At 43.7% G+C, this 20630-nt stretch overlaps 1 long non-coding RNA gene across 12 annotated transcripts in view; it reads left to right on the top strand.

Annotated features, from left to right (window-relative positions):
* LOC307181261 overlaps positions 1-20630 on the top strand; it is a 1302881-nt gene that overhangs the window by 924677 nt on the left and 357574 nt on the right. The window lies entirely within an intron of this gene.

The raw sequence follows: 20630 nt of genomic DNA, 5'->3' as shown, positions 1-20630 counted from the left end.
CCTTTACCCTTAAGCAGGAATAAGTTGGTTTTCTAAATTTGAGACCCTGTTCTGTTCTGTAATTCAGTTCCTGTGTAGCCAAGTTTCCATTCCGTGTATTACTGATATCTTATGATGTTTCTTTTTCTGTGTGACTTATTTCAGTTAGAATCATCATACCTGAATCCACTCATTGTGCTGCTAAGGGCCTGATGACACAGATTTCATTGCTGAGTGATATTGCTTTGTAAGTAAATACCACAACTTCTTTATCCATTTTTCACTTTCTGCGATGTTGAACTTGTACTGTAAACGAGGTTCTTGTAAACAGAGGCATCCCAAACTTTGGGGTGGCTGTGTCTGTTTGATTTTAATTTCCCTAAGCTATAGGACCATAAGTGGCAGTGCCCTAGGCTCTGTTGCTTTGTTTTTTAGATGTTTCAGGAAACACCATACACTTCTCCCGAGTGTCTGTTGGCAATTTACATCCCGCCCATCAGCATAACAGGGCTCTCAGTTCTCCATGGCCTGTCCTGCCTTTCTGGATTTTACACTTTTTTCAGATGGCCCTTTTGACCGGGGGGAAGTGAGACTTCATTGTAGTGCAGATTACCTTTGCAAGCTTGCTTGGTTGGCCAAAAAGGGCGTATGCGTTTTTTCCTGAATATATTCAGGAAAAAACGCATACGCCCTTTTTGGCCAAGTGCATCATTGTGGACGTTCTGCCTCTTTTCCTATGCTTTCAATGCAATTCCAGTCTACCTCCTGAAATCGGTTTCCTGCAATTCTGCCCCGCTTTCAAGTCCTCTTGGCAGCCTTACTTCAGTCTATTTTTGGACGATAGCTGTCATTTATAACTCTGCAGGTTTGTGAATTACAGTGCCCCTGAGCTCCTTTCTTCAACTCGCTTTCTTGTGACCTGGCCGCAATACCGCAGGATGGCTTCAGGCCCTAATCTGGTTCCGGCCTGGCATGCTGAGCCTTTGGTTAATTCCTCTTCCTGGTGGGAAATGAGAGTTAAATTTGCCCATCTAGCCACCTCCAGCTAGCCTCTCATTGGTTCTCGCTATTCCTGTTCATCTTCCGCAGAAATTGCAAACTGGACCAAACAGGAGGTTAAAGGGACTGACTTTCCAAGTCGGGAGAGTGTTAGTAAAGCGTCTGGAATGTTGCACCCGAGTACCAGGGGAGGAAAGCTGAGACATATTTGAACACGACTCCCGTTCACATGGTTGATGATACTCTAGGTTCCACATGCATGTTTTAGCTGAAGGAAGAATACCTTAAACCTGGAGAGTTGAGACCCGTGTAAAGGGTACCATGCAATATGACTTCAAAGGGTCTTCATTTGCTCACCGAACCTCTCCAATCCTATCACTGCTGCGTTTATGCCCCTGTACACATGCTTGATTCTCTTTCGGAGACATAGCAATCCATAGGTTTTACGATACTTACTAGTCAGGTACATTCTTAGGCGTTTAATATGCGGTGTTGAGTCCATTTCGTTGAGCAAGGAGTAGCTCTTGTCTATTCCATATTTGGCTTAAGGAACTTTATCTGTGCTCATTTCAATCTCTGGTTTTATGCAGCAACCCAACTCACCTTTCCCCTTAAGCAAGCATAAGTTGGTTTTCTAAATTTGAGAACCTGTTCTGTTTTGGAATTCAGTTCCTGTGTAGCCAAGTTTACATTCCGTGTATTAGTGATATCTTATGATGTTTCTTTTTCTGTGTGACTTATTTCAGTTAGAATCATCGTACCTGAATCTACTCATTATGCTGCTACGGGCCTGATGACATAGATTTCATTGCTGAGTGATACTGCATTGTACGTAAGTACCACAAGTTCTTTATCCACTTTTCACTTTCTGCGATGTTGAACTTGTACTGTAAACGAGGTTCTTGTAAACAGAGCCGTTCCAAACTTTGGGGTGGCTGTGTCTTTTTGATTTTAATTTCCCTAAGCTATAGGACCATAAGTGGAAGTGCCCTAGGCTCCGTTGCTTTGTTTTTTAGATGTTTCAGGAAACACCATACACTTCTCCCAAGTGTCTTTTGGCAATTTACATCCCGCCCATCAGCATAACAAGGCTCCCAGTTCTCAATGGCCTGTTGCCTTTCTGGATTTTACACTTTTTTCAGATGGCCCTTTTGACCAGGGGGAAGTGAGACTTCATTGTAGTGCAGATTTCCTTTGCAAGCTTGCTTGGTTGGCCAAAAAGGGCGTATGCGTTTTTTCCTGAATATATTCAGGAAAAAACGCATACGCCCTTTTTGGCCAAGTGCATCATTGTGGACGTTCTGCCTCTTTTCCTATGCTTTCAATGCAATTCCAGTCTACCTCCTGAAATGGGTTTCCTGCAATTCTGCCCCGCTTTCAAGTCCTCTTGGCAGCCTTACTTCAGTCTATTTTTGGACGATAGCTGTCATTTATAACTCTGCAGGTTTGTGAATTACAGTGCCCCTGAGCTCCTTTCTTCAACTCGCTTTATTTTGAGCTGGCCGCAACACCGCAGGATGGCTTCAGGCCCTAATCTGGTTCTGGCATGGCACGCTGAGCTTTTGGTTAATTCCTCTTCCTGGTAGGAAATGAGAGTTAAATTTGCCCGTCCAGACACCTCCAGCTAGTCTCCATTGGTTCTCGCTATTCCTGTTCATCTTCCGCAGAAATTGCAAACTGGGCCAAACAGGAGGTTAAAGGCATTGACTCTACAAGTGGGGAGAGTGTTAGTAAAGCGTCTGGAATGTTGCATCCGAGTACCAGGGGAGGAAAACTGAGACATATTTGAACACGTCTCCCGTTCACATGGTTGATCATACTTGGGTTCCACATGCATGTTTTAGCTGAAGGAAGAATACCTTAAACCTGGAGAGTTAAGACCCGTGTAATGGGTACCATGCAATATGACTTCAAAGGGTCTTCATTTGCTCACCGAACCTCTCCAATCCTATCACTGCTGCGTTTATGCCCCTGTACACATGCTTGATTCTCTTTCGGAGACATAGCAATCCATAGGTTTTAAGATACTTACTAGTCAGGTACATTCTTAGGCGTTTAATATGCGGTGTTGAGTCCATTTCGTTGAGCAAGGAGTAGCTCTTGTCTATTCCATATTTGACTTAAGGAACTTTATCTGTGCTCATTTCAATCTCTGGTTTTATGCAGCACCCCAACTCACCTTTCCCCTTAAGCAAGCATAAGTTGGTTTTCTAAATTTGAGACCCTGTTCTGTTCTGTAATTCAGTTCCTGTGTAGCCAAGTTTACATTCCGTGTATTACTGATATCTTATGATGTTTCTTTTTCTGTGTGACTTACTTCAGTTAGAATCATCATACCTGAATCCACTCATTGTGCTGCTAAGGGCCTGATGACACAGATTTCATTGCTGAGTGATATTGCTTTGTAAGTAAATACCACAACTTCTTTATCCATTTTTCACTTTCTGCGATGTTGAACTTGTACTGTAAACGAGGTTCTTGTAAACAGAGCCGTTCCAAACTTTGGGGTGGCTGTGTATTTTTGATTTTAATTTCCCTAAGCTATAGGACCATAAGTGGCAGTGCCCTAGGCTCTGTTGCTTTGTTTTTTAGATGTTTCAGGAAACACCATACACTTCTCCCGAGTGTCTGTTGGCAATTTACATCCCGCCCATCAGCATAACAAGGCTCCCAGTTCTCCATGGCCTGTCCTGCCTTTCTGGATTTTACACTTTTTTCAGATGGCCCTTTTGACCGGGGGGAAGTGAGACTTCATTGTAGTGCAGATTTCCTTTGCAAGCTTGCTTGGTTGGCCAAAAAGGGCGTATGCGTTTTTTCCTGAATATATTCAGGAAAAAACGCATACGCCCTTTTTGGCCAAGTGCATCATTGTGGACGTTCTGCCTCTTTTCCTATGCTTTCAATGCAATTCCAGTCTACCTCCTGAAATCGGTTTCCTGCAATTCTGCCCCGCTTTCAAGTCCTCTTGGCAGCCTTACTTCAGTCTATTTTTGGACGATAGCTGTCATTTATAACTCTGCAGGTTTGTGAATTACAGTGCCCCTGAGCTCCTTTCTTCAACTCGCTTTCTTTTGAGCTGGCCGCAACACCGCAGGATGGCTTCAGGCCATAATCTGGTTCCGGCATGGCACGCTGAGCCTTTGGTTAATTCCTCTTCCTGGTAGGAAATGAGAGTTAAATTTGCCCGTCCAGACACCTCCAGCTAGTCTCCATTGGTTCTCGCTATTCCTGTTCATCTTCCGCAGAAATTGCAAACTGGGCCAAACAGGAGGTTAAAGGGACTGACTCTCCAAGTCGGGAGAGTGTTAGTAAAGCGTCTGGAATGTTGCACCCGAGTACCAGGGGAGGAAAACTGAGACATATTTGAACACGTCTCCCGATCACATGGTTGATCATACTCTAGGTTCCACATGCATGTTTTAGCTGAAGGAAGAATACCTTAAACCTGGGTAGTTGAAACCCATGGAATGGGTACCATGCAATATGACTTCAAAGGGTCTTCATTTGCTCACCGAACCTCTCCAATCCTATCACTGCTGCGTTTATGCCCCTGTACACATGCTTGATTCTCTTTCGGAGACATAGCAATCCATAGGTTTTAAGATACTTACTAGTCAGGTACATTCTTAGGCGTTTAATATGCGGTGTTGAGTCCATTTCGTTGAGCAAGGAGTAGCTCTTGTCTATTCCATATTTGACTTAAGGAACTTTATCTGTGCTCATTTCAATCTCTGATTTTATGCAGCACCCCAACTCACCTTTACCCTTAAGCAAGCATAAGTTGGTTTTCTAAATTTGAGACCCTGTTCTGTTCTGTAATTCAGTTCCTGTGTAGCCAAGTTTACATTCCGTGTATTACTGATATCTTATGATGTTTCTTTTTCTGTGTGACTTATTTCAGTTAGAATCATCATACCTGAATCCACTCATTGTACTGCTAAGGGCCTGATGACACAGATTTCATTGCTGAGTGATATTGCTTTGTAAGTAAATACCACAACTTCTTTCTCCATTTTTCACTTTCTGCGATGTTGAACTTGTACTGTAAACGAGGTTCTTGTAAACAGAGGCGTCCCAAACTTTGGGGTGGCTGTGTCTGTTTGATTTTAATTTCCCTAAGCTATAGGACCATAAGTGGCAGTGCCCTAGGCTCTGTTGCTTTGTTTTTTAGATGTTTCAGGAAACACCATACACTTCTCCCGAGTGTCGGTTGGCAATTTACATCCCGCCCATCAGCATAACAAGGCTCCCAGTTCTCCATGGCCTGTCCTGCCTTTCTGGATTTTACACTTTTTTCAGATGGCCCTTTTGACCGGGGGGAAGTGAGACTTCATTGTAGTGCAGATTTCCTTTGCAAGCTTGCTTGGTTGGCCAAAAAGGGCGTATGCGTTTTTTCCTGAATATATTCAGGAAAAAACGCATACGCCCTTTTTGGCCAAGTGCATCATTGTGGACGTTCTGCCTCTTTTCCTATGCTTTCAATGCAATTCCAGTCTACCTCCTGAAATGGGTTTCCTGCAATTCTGCCCCACTTTCAAGTCCTCTTGGCAGCCTTACTTCAGTCTATTTTTGGACGATAGCTGTCATTTATAACTCTGCAGGTTTGTGAATTACAGTGCCCCTGAGCTCCTTTCTTCAACTCGCTTTCTTTTGAGCTGGCCGCAACACCGCAGGATGGCTTCAGGCCCTAATCTGGTTCTGGCATGGCACGCTGAGCCTTTGGTTAATTCCTCTTCCTGGTAGGAAATGAGAGTTAAATTTGCCCGTCCAGACACCTCCAGCTAGTCTCCATTGGTTCTCGCTATTCCTGTTCATCTTCCGCAGAAATTGCAAACTGTGCCAAACAGGAGGTTAAAGGCATTGACTCTCCAAGTGGGGAGAGTGTTAGTAAAGCGTCTGGAATGTTGCATCCGAGTACCAGGGGAGGAAAACTGAGACATATTTGAACACGTCTCCCGTTCACATGGTTGATCATACTTGGGTTCCACATGCATGTTTTAGCTGAAGGAAGAATACCTTAAACCTGGAGAGTTAAGACCCGTGTAATGGGTACCATGCAATATGACTTCAAAGGGTCTTCATTTGCTCACCGAACCTCTCCAATCCTATCACTGCTGCGTTTATGCCCCTGTACACATGCTTGATTCTCTTTCGGAGACATAGCAATCCATAGGTTTTAAGATACTTACTAGTCAGGTACATTCTTAGGCGTTTAATATGCGGTGTTGAGTCCATTTCGTTGAGCAAGGAGTAGCTCTTGTCTATTCCATATTTGACTTAAGGAACTTTATCTGTGCTCATTTCAATCTCTGGTTTTATGCAGCACCCCAACTCACCTTTCCCCTTAAGCAAGCATAAGTTGGTTTTCTAAATTTGAGACCCTGTTCTGTTCTGTAATTCAGTTCCTGTGTAGCCAAGTTTACATTCCGTGTATTACTGATATCTTATGATGTTTCTTTTTCTGTGTGACTTACTTCAGTTAGAATCATCATACCTGAATCCACTCATTGTGCTGCTAAGGGCCTGATGACACAGATTTCATTGCTGAGTGATATTGCTTTGTAAGTAAATACCACAACTTCTTTATCCATTTTTCACTTTCTGCGATGTTGAACTTGTACTGTAAACGAGGTTCTTGTAAACAGAGCCGTTCCAAACTTTGGGGTGGCTGTGTCTTTTTGATTTTAATTTCCCTAAGCTATAGGACCATAAGTGGAAGTGCCCTAGGTTCTGTTGCTTTGTGTTTTAGATGTTTCAGGAAACACCATACCCTTCTCCCGAGTGGTTGTTGGCAATTTACATCCCGCCCATCAGCATAACAAGGCTCCCAGTTCTCCATGGCCTGTCCTGCCTTTCTGGATTTTACACTTTTTTCAGATGGCCCTTTTGACCGGGGGGAAGTGAGACTTCATTGTAGTGCAGATTTCCTTTGCAAGCTTGCTTGGTTGGCCAAAAAGGGCGTATGCGTTTTTTCCTGAATATATTCAGGAAAAAACGCATACGCCCTTTTTGGCCAAGTGCATCATTGTGGACGTTCTGCCTCTTTTCCTATGCTTTCAATGCAATTCCAGTCTACCTCCTGAAATCGGTTTCCTGCAATTCTGCCCCGCTTTCAAGTCCTCTTGGCAGCCTTACTTCAGTCTATTTTTGGACGATAGCTGTCATTTATAACTCTGCAGGTTTGTGAATTACAGTGCCCCTGAGCTCCTTTCTTCAACTCGCTTTCTTTTGAGCTGGCCGCAACACCGCAGGATGGCTTCAGGCCATAATCTGGTTCCGGCATGGCACGCTGAGCCTTTGGTTAATTCCTCTTCCTGGTAGGAAATGAGAGTTAAATTTGCCCGTCCAGACACCTCCAGCTAGTCTCCATTGGTTCTCGCTATTCCTGTTCATCTTCCGCAGAAATTGCAAACTGGGCCAAACAGGAGGTTAAAGGGACTGACTCTCCAAGTCGGGAGAGTGTTAGTAAAGCGTCTGGAATGTTGCACCCGAGTACCAGGGGAGGAAAACTGAGACATATTTGAACACGTCTCCCGATCACATGGTTGATCATACTCTAGGTTCCACATGCATGTTTTAGCTGAAGGAAGAATACCTTAAACCTGGGTAGTTGAAACCCATGGAATGGGTACCATGCAATATGACTTCAAAGGGTCTTCATTTGCTCACCGAACCTCTCCAATCCTATCACTGCTGCGTTTATGCCCCTGTACACATGCTTGATTCTCTTTCGGAGACATAGCAATCCATAGGTTTTAAGATACTTACTAGTCAGGTACATTCTTAGGCGTTTAATATGCGGTGTTGAGTCCATTTCGTTGAGCAAGGAGTAGCTCTTGTCTATTCCATATTTGACTTAAGGAACTTTATCTGTGCTCATTTCAATCTCTGATTTTATGCAGCACCCCAACTCACCTTTACCCTTAAGCAAGCATAAGTTGGTTTTCTAAATTTGAGACCCTGTTCTGTTCTGTAATTCAGTTCCTGTGTAGCCAAGTTTACATTCCGTGTATTACTGATATCTTATGATGTTTCTTTTTCTGTGTGACTTATTTCAGTTAGAATCATCATACCTGAATCCACTCATTGTACTGCTAAGGGCCTGATGACACAGATTTCATTGCTGAGTGATATTGCTTTGTAAGTAAATACCACAACTTCTTTATCCATTTTTCACTTTCTGCGATGTTGAACTTGTACTGTAAACGAGGTTCTTGTAAACAGAGCCGTTCCAAACTTTGGGGTGGCTGTGTCTTTTTGATTTTAATTTCCCTAAGCTATAGGACCATAAGTGGCAGTGCCCTAGGCTCTGTTGCTTTGTTTTTTAGATGTTTCAGGAAACACCATACACTTCTCCCGAGTGTCTGTTGGCAATTTACATCCCGCCCATCAGCATAACAAGGCTCCCAGTTCTCCATGGCCTGTCCTGCCTTTCTGGATTTTACACTTTTTTCAGATGGCCCTTTTGACCGGGGGGAAGTGAGACTTCATTGTAGTGCAGATTTCCTTTGCAAGCTTGCTTGGTTGGCCAAAAAGGGCGTATGCGTTTTTTCCTGAATATATTCAGGAAAAAACGCATACGCCCTTTTTGGCCAAGTGCATCATTGTGGACGTTCTGCCTCTTTTCCTATGCTTTCAATGCAATTCCAGTCTACCTCCTGAAATGGGTTTCCTGCAATTCTGCCCCGCTTTCAAGTCCTCTTGGCAGCCTTACTTCAGTCTATTTTTGGACGATAGCTGTCATTTATAACTCTGCAGGTTTGTGAATTACAGTGCCCCTGAGCTCCTTTCTTCAACTCGCTTTCTTTTGAGCTGGCCGCAACACCGCAGGATGGCTTCAGGCCCTAATCTGGTTCTGGCATGGCACGCTGAGCCTTTGGTTAATTCCTCTTCCTGGTAGGAAATGAGAGTTAAATTTGCCCGTCCAGACACCTCCAGCTAGTCTCCATTGGTTCTCGCTATTCCTGTTCATCTTCCGCAGAAATTGCAAACTGGGCCAAACAGGAGGTTAAAGGCATTGACTCTACAAGTGGGGAGAGTGTTAGTAAAGCGTCTGGAATGTTGCATCCGAGTACCAGGGGAGGAAAACTGAGACATATTTGAACACGTCTCCCGTTCACATGGTTGATCATACTTGGGTTCCACATGCATGTTTTAGCTGAAGGAAGAATACCTTAAACCTGGAGAGTTAAGACCCGTGTAATGGGTACCATGCAATATGACTTCAAAGGGTCTTCATTTGCTCACCGAACCTCTCCAATCCTATCACTGCTGCGTTTATGCCCCTGTACACATGCTTGATTCTCTTTTGGAGACATAGCAATCCATAGGTTTTAAGATACTTACTAGTCAGGTACATTCTTAGGCGTTTAATATGCGGTGTTGAGTCCATTTTGTTGAGCAAGGAGTAGCTCTTGTCTATTCCATATTTGACTTAAGGAACTTTATCTGTGCTCATTTCAATCTCTGGTTTTATGCAGCACCCCAACTCACCTTTCCCCTTAAGCAAGCATAAGTTGGTTTTCTAAATTTGAGACCCTGTTCTGTTCTGTAATTCAGTTCCTGTGTAGCCAAGTTTACATTCCGTGTATTACTGATATCTTATGATGTTTCTTTTTCTGTGTGACTTACTTCAGTTAGAATCATCATACCTGAATCCACTCATTGTGCTGCTAAGGGCCTGATGACACAGATTTCATTGCTGAGTGATATTGCTTTGTAAGTAAATACCACAACTTCTTTATCCATTTTACACTTTCTGCGATGTTGAACTTGTACTGTAAACGAGGTTCTTGTAAACAGAGCCGTTCCAAACTTTGGGGTGGCTGTGTCTTTTTGATTTTAATTTCCCTAAGCTATAGGACCATAAGTGGAAGTGCCCTAGGTTCTGTTGCTTTGTGTTTTAGATGTTTCAGGAAACACCATACCCTTCTCCCGAGTGGTTGTTGGCAATTTACATCCCGCCCATCAGCATAACAAGGCTCCCAGTTCTCCATGGCCTGTCCTGCCTTTCTGGATTTTACACTTTTTTCAGATGGCCCTTTTGACCGGGGGGAAGTGAGACTTCATTGTAGTGCAGATTTCCTTTGCAAGCTTGCTTGGTTGGCCAAAAAGGGCGTATGCGTTTTTTCCTGAATATATTCAGGAAAAAACGCATACGCCCTTTTTGGCCAAGTGCATCATTGTGGACGTTCTGCCTCTTTTCCTATGCTTTCAATGCAATTCCAGTCTACCTCCTGAAATCGGTTTCCTGCAATTCTGCCCCGCTTTCAAGTCCTCTTGGCAGCCTTACTTCAGTCTATTTTTGGACGATAGCTGTCATTTATAACTCTGCAGGTTTGTGAATTACAGTGCCCCTGAGCTCCTTTCTTCAACTCGCTTTCTTTTGAGCTGGCCGCAACACCGCAGGATGGCTTCAGGCCCTAATCTGGTTCCGGTACGGCACGCTGAGCCTTTGGTTATTTCCTCTTCCTGTTGGGAAATGAGAGTTAAATTTGCCCTTCCAGACACCTCCAGCTAGCCTCTCATTGGTTCTCGCTATTCCTGTTCATCTTCCGCAGAAATTGCAAACTGTGCCAAACAGGAGGTTAAAGGCGCTGACTCTCCAAGTGGGGAGAGTGTTAGTAAAGCGTCTGGAATGTTGCACCCGAGTACCAGGGGAGGAAAACTGAGACATATTTGAACACGTCTCCCGATCACATGGTTGATCATACTCTGGGTTCCACATGCATGTTTTAGATGAAGGAAGAATACCTTAAACCTGGGTAGTTGAAACCCGTGGAATGGGTACCATGCAATATGACTTCAAAGGGTCTTCATTTGCTCACCGAACCTCTCCAATCCTATCACTGCTGCGTTTATGCCCCTGTACACATGCTTGATTCTCTTTCGGAGACATAGCAATCCATAGGTTTTAAGATACTTACTAGTCAGGTACATTCTTAGGCGTTTAATATGCGGTGTTGAGTCCATTTCGTTGAGCAAGGAGTAGCTCTTGTCTATTCCATATTTGGCTTAAGGAACTTTATCTGTGCTCATTTCAATCTCTGGTTTTATGCAGCACCCCAACTCACCTTTCCCCTTAAGCAAGCATAAGTTAGTTTTCTAAATTTGAGACCCTGTTCTGTTCTGTAATTCAGTTCCTGTGTAGCCAAGTTTCCATTCCGTGTATTACTGATATCTTATGATGTTTCTTTTTCTGTGTGACTTATTTCAGTTAGAATCATCATACCTGAATCCACTCATTGTGCTGCTAAGGGCCTGATGACACAGATTTCATTGCTGAGTGATATTGCTTTGTAAGTAAATACCACAACTTCTTTATCCATTTTTCACTTTCTGCGATGTTGAACTTGTACTGTAAACGAGGTTCTTGTAAACAGAGCCGTTCCAAACTTTGGGGTGGCTGTGTCTTTTTCATTTTAATTTCCCTAAGCTATAGGACCATAAGTGGAAGTGCCCTAGGTTCTGTTGCTTTGTTTTTTAGTTGTTTCAGGAAACACCATACACTTCTCCCAAGTGGTTCTTGGCAATTTACATCCCGCCCATCAGCATAACAAGGCTCCAAGTTCTCCATGGCCTGTCCTGCCTTTCTGGATTTTACACTTTTTTCAGATGGCCATTTTGACCGGGGGGAAGTGAGACTTCATTGTAGTGCAGATTTCCTTTGCAAGCTTGCTTGGTTGGCCAAAAAGGGCGTATGCGTTTTTTCCTGAATATATTCAGGAAAAAACGCATACGCCCTTTTTGGCCAAGTGCATCATTGTGGACGTTCTGCCTCTTTTCCTATGCTTTCAATGCAATTCCAGTCTACCTCCTGAAATCGGTTTCCTGCAATTCTGCCCCGCTTTCAAGTCCTCTTGGCAGCCTTACTTCAGTCTATTTTTGGACGATAGCTGTCATTTATAACTCTGCAGGTTTGTGAATTACAGTGGCCCTGAGCTCCTTTCTTCAACTCGCTTTCTTTTGAGCTGGCCGCAACACCGCAGGATGGCTTCAGGCCCTAATCTGTTTCCGGTACGGCACGCTGAGCCTTTGGTTATTTCCTCTTCCTGTTGGGAAATGAGAGTTAAATTTGCCCGTCCAGACACCTCCAGCTAGCCTCTCATTGGTTCTCGCTATTCCTGTTCATCTTCCGCAGAAATTGCAAACTGTGCCAAACAGGAGGTTAAAGGCGCTGACTCTCCAAGTGGGGAGAGTGTTAGTAAAGCGTCTGGAATGTTGCACCCGAGTACCAGGGGAGGAAAACTGAGACATATTTGAACACGTCTCCCGATCACATGGTTGATCATACTCTGGGTTCCACATGCATATTTTAGCTGAAGGAAGAATACCTAAAACCTGGGTAGTTGAAACCTGTGGAATGGGTACCATGCAATATGACTTCAAAGGGTCTTCATTTGCTCACCGAACCTCTCCAATCCTATCACTGCTGCGTTTATGCCCCTGTACACACGCTTGATTCTCTTTTGGAGACATAGCAATCCATAGGTTTTAAGATACTTACTAGTCAGGTACATTCTTAGTTGTTTAATATGGGGTGTTGAGTCCATTTCATTGAGCAAGGAGTAGCTCTTGTCTATTCCATATTTGACTTAAGGAACTTTATCTGTGCTCATTTCAATCTCTGGTTTTATGCAGCACCCCAACTCACCTTTCCCCTTAAGCAAGCATAAGTTGGTTTTCTAAATTTGAGACCCTGTTCTGTTTTGGAATGCAGTTCCTGTGTAGCCAAGTTTACATTCCGTGTATTAGTGATATCTTATGATGTTTCTTTTTCTGTGTGACTTATTTCAGTTAGAATCATCATACCTGAATCCACTCATTGTGCTGCTAAGGGCCTGATGACACAGATTTCATTGCTGAGTGATATTGCTTTGTAAGTAAATACCACAACTTCTTTATCCATTTTTCACTTTCTGCGATGTTGAACTTGTACTGTAAACGAGGTTCTTGTAAACAGAGCCGTTCCAAACTTTGGGGTGGCTGTGTCTTTTTGATTTTAATTTCCCTAAGCTATAGGACCATAAGTGGAAGTGCCCTAGGTTCTGTTGCTTTGTTTTTTAGATGTTTCAGGAAACACCATACACTTCTCCCGAGTGGTTGTTGGCAATTTACATCCCGCCCATCAGCATAACAAGGCTCCCAGTTCTCCATGGCCTGTCCTGCCTTTCTGGATTTTACACTTTTTTCAGATGGCCCTTTTGACGGGCGAGAAGTGAGACTTCATTGTAGTGCAGATTTCCTTTGCAAGCTTGCTTGGTTGGCCAAAAAGGGCGTATGCGTTTTTTCCTGAATATATTCAGGAAAAAACGCATACGCCCTTTTTGGCCAAGTGCATCATTGTGGACGTTCTGCCTCTTTTCCTATGCTTTCAATGCAATTCCAGTCTACCTCCTGAAATCGGTTTCCTGCAATTCTGCCCCGCTTTCAAGTCCTCTTGGCAGCCTTACTTCAGTCTATTTTTGGACGATAGCTGTCATTTATAACTCTGCAGGTTTGTGAATTACAGTGCCCCTGAGCTCCTTTCTTCAACTCGCTTTCTTGTGACCTGGCCGCAACACCGCAGGATGGCTTCAGGCCCTAATCTGGTTCCGGCCCGGCATGCTGAGCCTTTGGTTAATTCCTCTTCCTGGTGGGAAATGAGAGTTAAATTTGCCCGTCCAGACACCTCCAGCTAGCCTCTCATTGGTTCTCGCTATTCCTGTTCATCTTCCGCAGAAATTGCAAACTGGGCCAAACAGGAGGTTAAAGGCGCTGACTCTCCAAGTGGGGAGAGTGTTAGTAAAGCGTCTGGAATGTTGCATCCGAGTACCAGGGGAGGAAAACTGAGACATATTTGAACACGTCTCCCGTTCACATGGTTGATCATACTTGGGTTCCACATGCATGTTTTAGCTGAAGGAAGAATACCTTAAACCTGGAGAGTTGAGACCCGTGGAATGGGTACCATGCAATATGACTTCAAAGGGTCTTCATTTGCTCACCGAACCTCTCCAATCCTATCACTGCTGCGTTTATGCCCCTGTACACATGCTTGATTCTCTTTCGGAGACATAGCAATCGATAGGTTTTAAGATACTTACTAGTCAGGTACATTCTTAGGCGTTTAATATGGGGTGTTGAGTCCATTTCGTTGAGCAAGGAGTAGCTCTTGTCTATTCCATATTTGGCTTAAGGAACTTTATCTGTGCTCATTTCAATCTCTGGTTTTATGCAGCACCCCAACTCACCTTTCCCCTTAAGCAAGCATAAGTTGGTTTTCTAAATTTGAGACCCTGTTCTGTTCTGTAATTCAGTTCCTGTGTAGCCAAGTTTCCATTCCGTGTATTACTGATATCTTATGATGTTTCTTTTTCTGTGTGACTTATTTCAGTTAGAATCATCATACCTGAATCCACTCATTGTGCTGCTAAGGGCCTGATGACATAGATTTCATTGCTGAGTGATATTGCTTTGTAAGTAAATACCACAACTTCTTTATCAATTTTTCACTTTCTGCGATGTTGAACTTGTACTGTAAACGAGGTTCTTGTAAACAGAGTCGTTCCAAACTTTGCGGTGGCTGTGTCTTTTTGATTTTAATTTCCCTAAACTATAGGACCATAAGTGGAAGTGCCCTAGGTTCTGTTGCTTTGTTTTTTAGATGTTTCAGGAAACACCATACACTTCTCCCAAGTGGTTGTTGGCAATTTACAACCCGCCCATCAGCATAACAAGGCTCCCAGTTCTCCATGGCCTGTCCTGCCTTTCTGGATTTTACACTTTTTTCAGATGGCCCTTTTGACCGGGGGGAAGTGAGACTTCATTGTAGTGCAGATTTCCTTTGCAAGCTTGCTTGGTTGGCCAAAAAGGGCGTATGCGTTTTTTCCTGAATATATTCAGGAAAAAACGCATACGCCCTTTTTGGCCAAGTGCATCATTGTGGACGTTCTGCCTCTTTTCCTACGCTTTCAATGCAATTCCAGTCTACCTCCTGAAATCGGTTTCCTGCAATTTTGCCCCGCTTTCAAGTCCTCTTGGCAGCCTTACTTCAGTCTATTTTTGGACGATAGCTGTCATTTATAACTCTGCAGGTTTGTGAATTACAGTGCCCCTGAGCTCCTTTCTTCAACTCGGTTTGTTTTGAGCTGGCCGCAACACTGCAGGATGGCTTCAGGCCCTAATCTGGTTCCGGTACGGCACGCTGAGCCTTTGGTTATTTCCTCTTCCTGTTGGGAAATGAGAGTTAAATTTGCCCGTCCAGACACCTCCAGCTAGCCTCTCATTGGTTCTCGCTATTCCTGTTCATCTTCCGCAGAAATTGCAAACTGTGCCAAACATTAGGTTAAAGGCGCTGACTCTCCAAGTGGGGAGAGTGTTAGTAAAGCATCTGGAATGTTGCACCCGAGTACCAGGGGAGGAAAACTGAGACATATTTGAACACGCCTCCCGATCACATGGTTGATCATACTCTGGGTTCCACATGCATATTTTAGCTGAAGGAAGAATACCTAAAACCTGGGTAGTTGAAACCCGTGGAATGGGTACCATGCAATATGACTTCAAAGGGTCTTCATTTGCTCACCGAACCTCTCCAATCCTATCACTGCTGCGTTTATGCCCCTGTACACATGCTTGATTCTCTTTCAGAGACATAGCAATCCATAGGTTTTAAGATACTTACTAGTCAGGTACATTTTTAGGCGTTTAATATGCGGTGTTGTGTCCATTTCGTTGAGCAAGGAGTAGCTCTTGTCTATTCCATATTTCGCTTAAGGAACTTTATCTGTGCTCATTTCAATCTCTGGTTTTATGCAGCACCCCAACTCACCTTTCCCCTTAAGCAAGCATAAGTTGGTTTTCTAAATTTGAGACCCTGTTCTGTTTTGGAATGCAGTTCCTGTGTAGCCAAGTTTACATTCCGTGTATTAGTGATATCTTATGATGTTTCTTTTTCTGTGTGACTTATTTCAGTTAGAATCATCGTACCTGAATCCACTCATTATGCTGCTACGGGCCTGATGACATAGATTTCATTGCTGAGTGATACTGCATTGTACGTAAGTACCACAAGTTCTTTATCCATTTTTCACTTTCTGTGATATTGAACTTGTATGGTAAACGAGGTTCTTGTAAACGGAGGCGTCCCAAACTTTGGGGTGGCTGTGTCTTTTTGATTTTAATTTCCCTAAGCTATAGGACCATAAGTGGAAGTGCCCTAGGCTCTGTTGCTTTGTTTTTTAGATGTTTCAGGAAACACCATACACTTCTCCCGAGTGGTTCTTGGCAATTTACATCCCGCCCATCAGCATAACAAGGCTCCCAGTTCTCCATGGCCTGTCCTGCCTTTCTGGATTTTACACTTTTTTCAGATGGCCCTTTTGACCGGGGGGAAGTGAGACTTCATTGTAGTGCAGATTTCCTTTGCAAGCTTGCTTGGTTGGCCAAAAAGGGCGTATGCGTTTTTTCCTGAATATATTCAGGAAAAAACGCATACGCCCTTTTTGGCCAAGTGCATCATTGTGGACGTTCTGCCTCTTTTCCTATGCTTTCAATGCAATTCCAGTCTACCTCCTGAAATCGGTTTCCTGCAATTCTGCCCCGCTTTCAAGTCCTCTTGGCAGCCTTACTTCAGTCTATTTTTGGACGATAGCTGTCATTTATAACTCTGCAGGTTTGTGAATTACAGTGCCCCTGAGCTCCTTTCTTCAACTCGCTTTCTTGTGACCTGGCCGCAACACCGCAGGAGGTCTTCAGGCCCTAATCTGGTTCTGGCACGGCACGCTGAGCCTTTGGTTAATTCCTCTTCCTGGTGGGAAATGAGAGTTAAATTTGCCCGTCCAGACACCTCCAGCTAGTCTCTCATTGGTTCTCGCTCTTCCTGTTCATCTTCCACAGAAATTGCAAACTGGGCCAAACAGGAGGTTAAAGGGACTGACTCTCCAAGTCGGGAGAGTGTTAGTAAAGCGTCTGGAATGTTGCACCCGAGTACCAGGGTACGAAAACTGAGACATATTTGAACACGTCTCCCGATCACATGGTTGATCATACTCTAGGTTCCACATGCATGTTTTAGCTGAAGGAAGAATACCTTAAACCTGGGTAGTTGAAACCCGTGGAATGGGTACCATGCAATATGACTTCAAAGGGTCTTCATTTGCTCACGAACCTCTCCAATCCTATCACTGCTGCGTTTATGACCCTGTACACATGCTTGATTCTCTTTCGGAGACATAGCAATCCATAGGTTTTAAGATACTTACTAGTCAGGTACATTCTTAGACGTTTAATATGCGGTGTTGAGTCCATTTCGTTGAGCAAGGAGTAGCTCTTGTCTATTCCATATTTGGCTTAAGGGACTTTATCTGTGCTCATTTCAATCTCTGGTTTTATGCAGCACCCCAACTCACCTTTCCCCTTAAGCAAGCATAAGTTGGTTTTCTAAATTTGAGACCCTGTTCTGTTCTGTAATTCAGTTCCTGTGTAGCCAAGTTTACATTCCGTGTATTACTGATATCTTATGATGTTTCTTTTTCTGTGTGACTTATTTCAGTTAGAATCATCATACCTGAATCCACTCATTGTGCTGCTAAGGGCCTGATGACATAGATTTCATTGCTGAGTGATACTGCATTGTACGTACGTACCACAAGTTCTTTATCCATTTTTCACTTTCTGTGATATTGAACTTGTATGGTAAACGAGGTTCTTGTAAACGGAGGCGTCCCAAACTTTGGGGTGGCTGTGTCTTTTTGATTTTAATTTCCCTAAGCTATAGGACCATAAGTGGAAGTGCCCTAGGCTCTGTTGCTTTGTTTTTTAGATGTTTCAGGAAACACCATACACTTCTCCCGAGTGGTTGTTGGCAATTTACATCCCGCCCATCAGCATAACACGGCTCCCAGTTCTCCATGGCCTGTCCTGCCTTTCTGGATTTTACACTTTTTTCAGATGGCCCTTTTGACCGGGGGGAAGTGAGACTTCATTGTAGTGCACATTTCCTTTGCAAGCTTCCTTGGTTGGCCAAAAAGGGCGTATGCGATTTTTCCTGAATATATTCAGGAAAAAACGCATACGCCCTTTTTGGCCAAATGCATCATTGTGGACGTTCTTCATCTTTTCCTATGCTTTCAATGCAATTCCAGTCTACCTCCTGAAATCGGTTTCCTGCAATTCTGGCCCGCTTTCAAGTCCTCTTGGCAGCCTTACTTCAGTCTATTTTTGGACGATAGCTGTCATTTATAACTCTGCAGGTTTGTGAATTACAGTGCCCCTGAGCTCCTTTCTTCAACTCGCTTTCTTTTGAGCTGGCCGCAACACCGCAGGATGGCTTCAGGCCCTAATCTGGTTCCGGCACGGCACGCAGAGCCTTTGGTTAATTCCTCTTCCTGGTGGGAAATGAGAGTTAAATTTGCCCATCCAGCCACCTCCAGCTAGCCTCTCGTTGGTTCTCGCTATTCCTGTTCATCTTCCGCAGAAATTGCAAACTGGACCAAACAGGAGGTTAAAGGGACTGACTCTCCAAGTGGGGAGAGTGTTAGTAAAGCGTCTGGAATGTTGCACCCGAGTACCAGGGTACGAAATCTGAGACATATTTGAACACGACTCCCGTTCACATGGTTGATCATACTCTAGGTTCCACATGCATGTTTTAGCTGAAGGAAGAATACCTTAAACCTGGAGAGTTGAGACCCGTGTAATGGGTACCATGCAATATGACTTCAAAGGGTCTTCATTTGCTCACCGAACCTCTCCAATCCTATCACTGCTGCGTTTATGCCCCTGTACACATGCTTGATTCTCTTTTGGAGACATAGCAATCCATAGGTTTTAAGATACTTACTAGTCAGGTACATTCTTAGGCGTTTAATATGTGGTTTTGAGTCCATTTCATTGAGCAAGGAGTAGCTCTTGTCTATTCCATATTTGGCTTAAGGAATTTTATCTGTGCTCATTTCAATCTCTGGTTTTATGCAGCACCCCAACTCACCTTTCCCCTTAAGCAAGCATAAGTTGGTTTTCTAAATTTGAGACCCTGTTCTGTTTTGGAATGCAGTTCCTGTGTAGCCAAGTTTACATTCCGTGTATTAGTGATATCTTATGATGTTTCTTTTTCTGTGTGACTTATTTCAGTTAGAATCATCGTACCTGAATCCACTCATTATGCTGCTACGGGCCTGATGACATAGATTTCATTGCTGAGTGATACTGCATTGTACGTAAGTACCACAAGTTCTTTATCCATTTTTCACTTTCTGTGATATTGAACTTGTACGGTAAATGAGGTTCTTGTAAACGGAGGCGTCCCAAAGTTTGGGGTGGCTGTGTCTTTTTGATTTTAATTTCCCTAAGCTATAGGACCATAAGTGGAAGTGCCCTAGGCTCTGTTGCTTTGTTCTTTAGATGTTTCAGGAAACACCATACACTTCTCCCGAGTGGTTGTTGGCAATTTACATCCCGCCCATCAGCATAACACGGCTCCCAGTTCTCCATGGCCTGTCCTGCCTTTCTGGATTTTACACTTTTTTCAGATGGCCCTTTTGACCGGGGGGAAGTGAGACTTCATTGTAGTGCAGATTTCCTTTGCAAGCTTCCTTGGTTGGCCAAAAAGGGCGTATGCGTTTTTTCCTGAATATATTCAGGAAAAAACGCATACGCCCTTTTTGGCCAAGTGCATCATTGTGGACGTTCTGCCTCTTTTCCTATGCTTTCAATGCAATTCCAGTCTACCTCCTGAAATCGGTTTCCTGCAATTCTGCCCCGCTTTCAAGTCCTCTTGGCAGCCTTACTTCAGTCTATTTTTGGACGATAGCTGTCATTTATAACTCTGCAGGTTTGTGAATTACAGTGCCCCTGAGCTCCTTTCTTCAACTCGGTTTCTTTTGAGCTGGCCGCAACACCGCAGGATGGCTTCAGGCCCTAATCTGGTTCCGGCACGGCACGCAGAGCCTTTGGTTAATTCCTCTTCCTGGTAGGAAATGAGAGTTAAATTTGCCCATCCAGCCACCTCCAGCTAGCCTCTCATTGGTTCTCGCTATTCCTGTTCATCTTCCGCAGAAATTGCAAACTGGACCAAACAGGAGGTTAAAGGGACTGACTCTCCAAGTGGGGAGAGTGTTAGTAAAGCGTCTGGAATGTTGCACCCGAGTACCAGGGTACGAAAACTGAGACATATTTGAACACGACTCCCGTTCACATGGTTGATCATACTCTAGGTTCCACATGCATGTTTTAGCTGAAGGAAGAATACCTTAAACCTGGGTAGTTGAAACCCGTGGAATGGGTACCATGCAATATGACTTCAAAGGGTCTTCATTTGCTCACCGAACCTCTCCAATCCTATCACTGCTGCGTTTATGCCCCTGTACACATGCTTGATTCTCTTTTGGAGACATAGCAATCCATAGGTTTTAAGATACTTACTAGTCAGGTACATTCTTAGGCGTTTAATATGTGGTTTTGAGTCCATTTCATTGAGCAAGGAGTAGCTCTTGTCTATCCCATATTTGGCTTAAGGAACTTTATCTGTGCTCATTTCAATCTCTGATTTTATGCAGCACCCCAACTCACCTTTACCCTTAAGCAAGCATAAGTTGGTTTTCTAAATTTGAGACCCTGTTCTGTTCTGTAATTCAGTTCCTGTGTAGCCAAGTTTACATTCCGTGTATTAC

The sequence above is a fragment of the Stenella coeruleoalba genome (genome assembly GCF_951394435.1).
Source record: "Stenella coeruleoalba genome assembly, contig: scaffold_78, whole genome shotgun sequence".
Taxonomy (NCBI): Eukaryota; Metazoa; Chordata; class Mammalia; order Artiodactyla; family Delphinidae; genus Stenella; species Stenella coeruleoalba.
The sequence above is the reverse complement of the archived record's forward strand: the minus strand, read 5'-3'. Positions and strand labels throughout refer to the sequence as shown.